Source organism: Pinus tabuliformis, chromosome 7 (assembly GCF_031772625.1).
Source record: "Pinus tabuliformis cultivar Carrire ecotype Pingquan chromosome 7, CPIR1, whole genome shotgun sequence".
In the NCBI taxonomy this organism is placed as follows: Eukaryota; Viridiplantae; Streptophyta; class Pinopsida; order Pinales; family Pinaceae; genus Pinus; species Pinus tabuliformis.
Window position 1 is genome coordinate 61,062,754 of NC_142293.1, and position 8,983 is coordinate 61,071,736.

At 36.6% G+C, this 8,983-nt stretch overlaps 1 pseudogene; it reads right to left on the reverse strand.

Moving 5' to 3' along the window:
- Positions 1 to 1,008: 1,008 nt before the first annotated feature.
- Positions 1,009 to 2,336, reverse strand: LOC149245203 (UDP-glycosyltransferase 86A1-like; annotated as a pseudogene).
- Positions 2,337 to 8,983: the final 6,647 nt, after the last annotated feature.

Genomic DNA, 8,983 nt, shown 5'->3' on the forward strand with positions numbered 1-8,983 from the left:
ACCTAATAATTATTATTTCAAAATAAATATATCTCTACATTATAATATAAAATTATTAAAAAAATATCAAATAAATTTAAATATCTATTTTACAATTAATTAATCTCATGTATATAACGATATGATGTAGGGTGATTAATAATAATAGACCCATAAATACTAGAATGTAAAAAGAGTAAAAGCAAATAGAGTCACACTAAATAATTTTACCCTACTTCAGACATTTCATAAATTGATCATTATATCCAAGCTAATTAGGTAGTGGAAACCATGAGTGAAGAATTTGTAAATATGATTGCATGAAAATTAATTCATGCAACATAATTCAACAAAACAAAACTATAAAGCAGTAATATGATTAGACATTGAACAAAAAGCAAATTATAAAGGAGAAATACGATTAACACTTCAAGATGTGAAATTTACCTAAAGATGAAAATTTAGAAAATTAAGTGAGTCACCTGAGTTTGGCCTTTAACCCATTTGCAACAATTTCAAGATTTTTGTTGGAAGTTCCTCCTTTCTTTACTTCCAGCGGCACTACATCTCGCAGTCTCTCTGCTGCCCTCCTTATCTCCTCCCCTTCCATCAATCTCCTCACTTTTTCTCCTATTTCTTCCCTCCCAATTATAACCTTTTCATCATTAGAGTTGTTCTTCAATCTCAGTCCAATCTTCCATTCATCAGCTAAGAGTTTACAGTTAGTGTATTGGTCATTCCCTAGAGGGAATCCCAACAGGGGAATGCCCAACGAGATGCTCTCTAAAATGGAGTTCCACTCGCAGTGGCTTAAAATCCCACCAATGGAGAGATGATTGAGCACTTTCAGCTATGAGCACCACGCAACAACCACTCCTAACTCTTTTGTTTTGTTCAGAAAGCCGTTCGGCAGCATGGCTGAGACTTCGGTGGCCTCCGGACTAGGATGTCAGAGCACCCACATAAAACAGTAATCATTGTCCTTCAAACCCATTGATATTTCATGTACCTGGCTTGCCGACACGAGGATTAAACTGCCAAACGAAATGTATATCATGGACTTAGGACGCTGGTCGTCTAGCCACTTTGTGCAGTTGATCTTTACCCGTGAGCTCGTTCCCACAACGAAGTCGTGAGAGACTGAGTAATCGAGGTAGGCCGAAGGTAGCAATGGGCCAATACAATATACCTGCAATTTCTTTGATAGAGCCTCCACTACATGGCCTTCTAACGCTTGGAAGGAATTGGGTACTACCCAATCTACTTCTTTGGCTCTTTCTAAACACTGAACAACAGCTCTAGCCTTTGCAGGATCTACACCTAGTTTCAAAAATGACACAAGATCTGCAGCCTGTCTGGAGATTTCACCTAGAACGTGAACTAACGATCCCACCTTACAGTGGACTGCATAGCAACGGGAAGAACAAATCAATACAATATTCAAAAGAAAATAGAAAATAATGGGTAGATAAGGGTTCGAAGGGAAAGTTCCTTGTAGAAAGGAAATAATTATGATCACCTGATTCAGAATGATAAAGGATGGAAAACATTGAGATACTTTGCGTCCAGGAAGAAATGGATAGCAGGCTAAGCTTCTTGGCTAGAGGCACTGCCCATGCGAGATGAGTATCGGCCACGATGCAGGAGACAAACATTACATTGGGTTGCTGACGAAGATCGTGGATGAGCTCCTCCACAGGGCCTTCCATGCTACCCGATGACCCATAAAACTTTTGGAACTTACTCCATCTCTCAAACTCACCAGGCACGGAATCGGGTATAGCCACCAGCCGAATGTTGAGGCCAAGATTTTGAGCATGGAAGAATGCATCGATACCATACCCGAAATGGGCGTCATTGATGAATTGATGCCATGACTTTTTGAGCACAAATGTAATGGAAATTCTATTGGAGTCATGATTGTCGTTACGCTAAAACCTGTAGGTGTTAGTAAACAGACACATCACTAGATTTAAGAACATGCCACGAAACACACGGGGAGCATTGACCTTCTACACCGCCATTAACAGGGAGCCAACAATCTCCCCCCAACGTGAGCCGAGTGTATTTCGAACTTGAGACCTTTGGGTCTGATACCACTTGTTTACCACTTGTTAGAGTCACGATTGCCGTTACAGTAAAACTCGCAAGTGTTAGTAAACAAACACATCGCTAGATTTAAGCACATGCCATGAAACACATAAGGAGCATTGACCTTCTACATTGCCATTAACAAGGAGCCAACAAATTCCCATGGAGGCAAGCTTCTTTGCGAGCTGCATCATAGGATTGATATGTCCTTGCCCTGGCAGCAGGACGACTATGGCGTCAAAGCCACCATTTCCTGTGCTCTCCATAATTGGACTATCACTTTTCCTTTCGATTTTCCTATCATTGCCTTCGATTTTCCTATCACTTTTCAATTCATCCTATCTGCAACACCATTCTATTGAGGAGTATTAGGCATAGTCTTCTCATGTTTATGCCAATCTTATTATTGTATTCCTTGAATTATTTTGAGAAATATTCTCCACAACTATATGTTCTTAGACACTTGAGCAATTTTGTAGTCTCTCTTTCAATAACAACATGGAATTTTTGAAATATTTCATACACTTCAATTTTACTTTTCATAGGGTAGGCCCAAACTTTCATAGATGCATCATCTATGATCCTCCTAATGACTTAATTTTAACAGGTCCAAACACATCTTAGTGTATCAATTCTAATAATTTTTTCTTTCTGTCATGGCCTCCTCTAAGGAATGAAACACTTCTTTGTCTACCATATATACAATGCTCACAAAGATCAAGATTATAGGATTTCAAACCTGGCAACGAATTTTTACCAACAAGGATTTTTAAGCCCTTCTCGCTCATTTGACCAAGAGCTTATGCCATAGATCTCTTGAATTTCCTTCTGTTATGAGAGCAGCCAAATTTGGTTTTCCTATCATTGCCTTTGATGTATATAATGTTTATGTCTTGGGTCCTCTAACCATGACCAATGCTCCATTGCTAATTTTCCAGCCTCCTTTTCCAAAACTTGTGTAACAACCTTCATTATACAGTCGTCCCATAGAGATCAAAATCATGCACATTTCTAGTACATGCATGACCTATTTCAACTATATATCTTGCCCATCCTTCATCTTGATCTAGACATCTCCCACTCCAATAGTACTACAAAAATGATTATTCCCTAAATACACTCTACCATAATCACCATGGTTATGTGCAACAAAACTATCTTTGCATGGGGTTACATGGTGAGATGCCCCAGAGTCAAGGATTTAATCAAAACTATTGCTAGATATATATCAATATGCATCCTCTACTGAAACAGTAAATAACACATCACCATCTGTGACTACAATAGTAGTCTCAGCTGCATTTGTGTTGGATGACTTGTGATTTGTATTGGCCAATTTCTGATCCTTTTGTCCTTTCTTCAAGATTTGACACTCTTTCTTCATGTACCTTGATTTACCGCAATGAAAGAAAATGAGCCCGCCGCTCCTTGATTTCGATCGACCCATCATTATTGAACGCCCTTATCGACCATGATGAATTCTCCAACCATGATTAGCTAGAGCTAGAGCTTCTCCTCCCTTGTTTTCCGCAATTGAACTTCATTGTAGCTCCTCATTCATTAGATTGTTGTTCACATCATCAAACTTCAGGGTCCCTACAGGTGTTGAAGTGCTCATAGCTGCAATTAAATTTTCCCAGTTGTCTGGCATAAAACACAATAACAAGATAGTTTTAATTTCATCATTTAGAATTATTTTAACAGAGGCAAGCTAACTAGTAATAATATTGAATTCATTCAAGTGCTCAACAACTAAAGCACCCTCCTTCATATTGAGATTGTAAAGATTCTTCATTAAGAGCACTTTGTTTTATGTCGTGTTCTTCTCATATAGATCATGGAGCTTCTTCCTTAATTCTTATGTCGTCTTTTCTCAGGACACATTGAAATACACATTTGTTGCTAGATATTAGCATATTACCACAATAGCCTTTCTATCTAGCTTATTGTTTCTTCATCCGTCATCGATGAAGGTTTCTTTGCCATACCCTTAATCGACAAATATTGATCCTTTAAAATCAATATATGACTCCATCTATGATTTCCATATGGAAAAATTAACCACAATCAACTTCTCCATATAAATTAATATTGTTGTCTCCATTCTCAATAAAATTCACAACCCTCCAACACAAAACTCCCCTTACAAAATAAGACTTTAGTTATTACACCTTACCAACTTTTAAATAAAAAACCAAAAAATTATCTCCTTTCAATAAAATATATATATAAAACAAACTATGACCGTCTTACTTTTCTATTATCTTACTTTTCTATTATTTATTTATTTTTAATAAAAAATCATAAAGTATGCACATAAATTTATAATAAATAGTCATTAGACAATACGATTAATCACATGACTTCTATATAATAAAATTCAAATAGAGTGTCATACGCTTTCATTCAGCTCTTACTCATCCCGCTCTGACAATTTAGTTACGTACACGCTATCCCATTTGTTTCCCAGGTTTACTGGTCAGCTACTCCATCACACCTTCCCTAGCGATACTCTTTTGCGAAATTTTTGACGCAAAAGTTAGAACAAGAAAAAGAGATTTTCGATGCATATTTTAGAGCAGGAGTCTTCAAGCAACGCACAGAACCGTGTTGAACAAATATTTGTAGGTATTTGCAAGTATTGTAGTTAGTCAAAGATGCACACCATTCCGGCGGATTCTTTCCACCTGTCTTCACACATTAGCCCAGATATGTAAACCCTCATCATTTTTTATTGAAACTTGTAATTTCAGCAATGACACACGGATTTCTTAAACCCTAATTGTCGTGGAACAGTTTCACGTAACAATTTTATACAATTTAAACATGAATCTCTCTAATTTTGATAATAACAACCCGTAAAACCTGCGATTATACACAGATTTCTCAAACCCTATTTGTACTGTAACAACTGTACATAGTAATTTTTTATACATTTCAAACGTGGAAGTATGCAGTGGATACCAGCGCAACCGAGCGATTTAGACAAATGGTGTCCCTTTCTCCATAATGATTTGACTTCTTAAATCAAGAAATGTGAGAGAAGGATCTTGTAAAATACACCCTATCTTATTCTCCTTATAGAAGTAGGTCTTTCCCCTATTGAGAGCCTAGCTATACTTAGGTTTCTGTTGTACAAGCACAAAATCAGTGACATAGACGATCATAGACTTCTTAAGCTAGCTTAAATTCTAGCCAAAACCACCTAAGGCTCAATCGAGGGTGGCATAAAGACACAAGGGCCTCGTTAAACTATTGGGAGATCAACGAAAATGATGCATTGCAAAACATAAATAACATTAAAGATATTGTTACTTTTAAGTTCAAAGAAAAAATGTGGTGTGAGAAAGACTTAGCGGCTAAAAGAAAATTAAGTTATTTTAAGAAGGTCATCAACCCCACCCTAGAAGATCAAAAGTATCTCTCTATTTTAACTAGCTCAAAGAAGAAAATTAATATAGCAAAGATTAGAACGAATTCTCATGAGCTCCATAGTGAAAGAGGTCGTTGGGCAGTTCCTAAAACGCCATGGACGGAAAGGATCTACCATATATGTGAGAATATGAACATCGAGAATGAAAACCACTTCCTCTTAGAGTGCCCCGCGTATAACCACATTAGATCTCAGTTTCACATTCTTTGTTACAATACTGACCTTCCTAGCCTTTTACAATGTCAAAATTATAGTGAGCTTGGGAGGCTTCACATTCTTTCTTACAATACTGACCTTCCTAGCCTTTTACAATGTCAAAATTATAGTGAGCTTGGGAGGCTTCTCTCCAAGCTTTTTGATCATAGGAATAAAATCTTAAATCAAAATAGATAATTTGTTTCTTTAGGTCCGATAGACCATTATTTGGTCAGCCGACGTTAACCATCATCATCATCATAATTTTAAAAAATTGTGAATTTTTTTATGTTTAAAATATAATTTTGAATGCATAAATTTATTCAACACTATGCAAAATTTTGGGGCACTCAAATTCTACAAATTAAATGTAACATGTCCACTCATCATTCGCATTACCATGGGTTGGGTTGGGTAACCATTTGCGGTCCCAACGCAGTTCTAAATATCTCGCCTCTCGCTGATACATTTGGAATTTCACGATGCTTCGGGTTATGTCCTCTAAGTGCGAGTGTACACAGCTTGACATATGAGCTTTTCACCACACTTTATCTTAATCGGTCTTATCCAACGACTCACGTTTATTGGCAAAATCATTTGTTTCATTTCCCTTGCGAGGAGGCAGCTCTGCCACTGGTACTCAGTTGGGTGAATATTTGCAGTTTTCTGAAGGATGATTTACAAGCTATGAATAGGGTACGTTTCAGTGTTAATCTCTTTAAACTCACAACAATTTCTTTTTGTTTTCTCACCCTAGATCTCTACTAATCCTGGCGAGGGCTTTTCTTGAGGCAATGGCAGGGAGCTCTGTTACCCTTGCAGTGTCCGACCATTCGAGATACAAGGTTACACAAGGTTTATTGTAATTTCAGTATAATGTTGATTGTTAACTCACCTTCGCCTCAGGCTCCAGCAAAGCCCTTCGAGAGTCGGTTCGAGGAACAAAGTGAAGCTCCGGCCAATGACACCTCCAAGTTGGCATTGAAGTTAAATTCTCAAGCTTTGTTATTGAAAATAGCTTAATAATTTTGGGTTCTATGAAGGTCGTAACTTACGGTTATAGTTTTTCTACTTTGCTCACAAATGATCAATTACAACTCAGGTCGAACTAGTTGTTGATGCCATAGTTGCTAAATATTCAATTTTGTTAAATGGAATTCAGGTCACTGGGCCGAACTATGTTTATAAGTTATTGTGGTCCTTTTTCTATGTTTCGATACTGGTTAAAATGAATTGCGATTCTGCATGTAAATATAGATTGAGGCATACTTGCCCTTAACTAATAATTCTTTTACTGTTTAAGCAATTTCCCCTCCTATATAGTTTTGAATTTAACCATGTTAATATATTCAGTACATGATTCTGCGAGTGTTCTTTCGTTTCACCTCTAGTGATATGGTTACAATGAACTTTATATTGTTCAACATTTACTTTGTCTAAACAAGTTCCGATTCAATCTTTTGTGTGTAAATGGACTTTCTTAATAAGAATAGGATGGGTTCACTATTATTTCTTTTTACTTCTATCTATTTATTACTGCAACTTCTATGTAAAATACCTTTTCGGCTTACCCTAACCTTCAGTATTTAAATATGTATATTTTCTTAATAGGGTTTTGGTTAACAATTTGTACTCCGAGATAGCTTGACTGACACACAGTTGTGTAGGGGACTAGACTGAGTCGTCGCTGAGTCAGCAACTTGGTCCTAACCCCTTTGCCCATTGATCTGTGTCTTATTAAGGTGTCTTCAGGATCTTCATTTGTTTAATAAATTTTTGTGATTCTCTAAAAACAGAAAGACTACATCTCCTTTGAATTCGAGTTAGGCTTACGCTTATCCTGTCCTCCTCTGGTTAACCACTACTTGATTTAATTACGTAAAACACCCTCTTAATTTACCCGAATTTCTTTCCGTGGTTACAGGTTATACTTGGCCTAGTTCGAATTTCCTAGATTATCACTTCTTGATTCATTGTTTTCAATTCCAAACCTTAAGCTTTGCCACCATACCACATTCGTAGTTCTAGATTACTACAGATTTTATATACGTATATACCCCGTTCTTATATTTAAATGTCCCCCCTTGCAACAATGCTTACATCATCATTATAGCTTGCACTTTAAGTTACTAGTTTGCAATAAATTGAATATAATAGGATTCTTGTGCATTCAACATTGATTCACAGATTTATATTACAGGAAAAAAATAAATTTTGAGTTTACTTTCAACCATGGTAATAACAGGTACACTTCCATGCAAAAATCACAGACTTAAAATGACTCTTAAATACTTATCTGTAACCGTATCTTTTGCTTTTGAATTAGGCAACAGACATCAGGACTACAGTCCAATCTTCAAGCCTATGATTCCTTCTCATAACGAGGTTAATGATTCCTTCTCATAATGAGGTTATCCACTAGCTCAAGTCTAGCTCAGGATGTCCTCCATGTTACTCAATCTTTTCTTTTTTTCTTTCTCTCAAACAAGATTTAACCCCTCTCTTTCCACTGAGATCTCTTTTTATCTCCAGGAGAGTAAGGTGTAACTGTCTCTAACTATTCCTAACTTCCTGGAGGTTGGAATTCGTTTCCAGTCTCCCTTCTTGAATTTTGAGATTTCATAATTATAAAAACAATATTATTTAATATCTAAATATTCATCTAAAATGTCATTGGTCTTTCTTGAGTTCTATTTACTATAATCTTAAACAAGATAAACTAATTTCAGATTTTTATTCGGTAGGTGTTACAACTTCCACCCCAGGAAAAACACGGTCCTTGGTGTTTACTGTAGCCCATGGAACATAGTAGGATAAGCTTATCTCAACGGGCTTTCATCATTCCAAGTAGATTCATCTGGGCTAAAGTGCTTCCACTGCACTTTAGCTTGGGTGATAACTTGCTTCCGCAACGTTGTTTCTCTCCAATTGAGAATATGCAGTGGTTCTACCAAAAATTCCCCGTCGAGTTCGACCAGTAAAAAACATCATTATCGCCATTAGTTATTCACTCTAGCTTTGATATAATATAATTCAAATTCATTCATACTTACTTGCACATCTTATTAATTAATAATGTGCTTGGGGTCATACACATACTTCTTTAATAGTGACACGTGAAACACATTATGAACTTTTATGTGATGAGGACGAGAAAGATGATAAGCTACTGGTTCTATCCTTTCCAGGAATTAGAAAGGGCCATAGTAGCAGGGTGCTAATTTAGCACAACTACCCCATTGCAAGGTGTTTTTCTTGGGTTTTATCTAGACATAAACATGATCT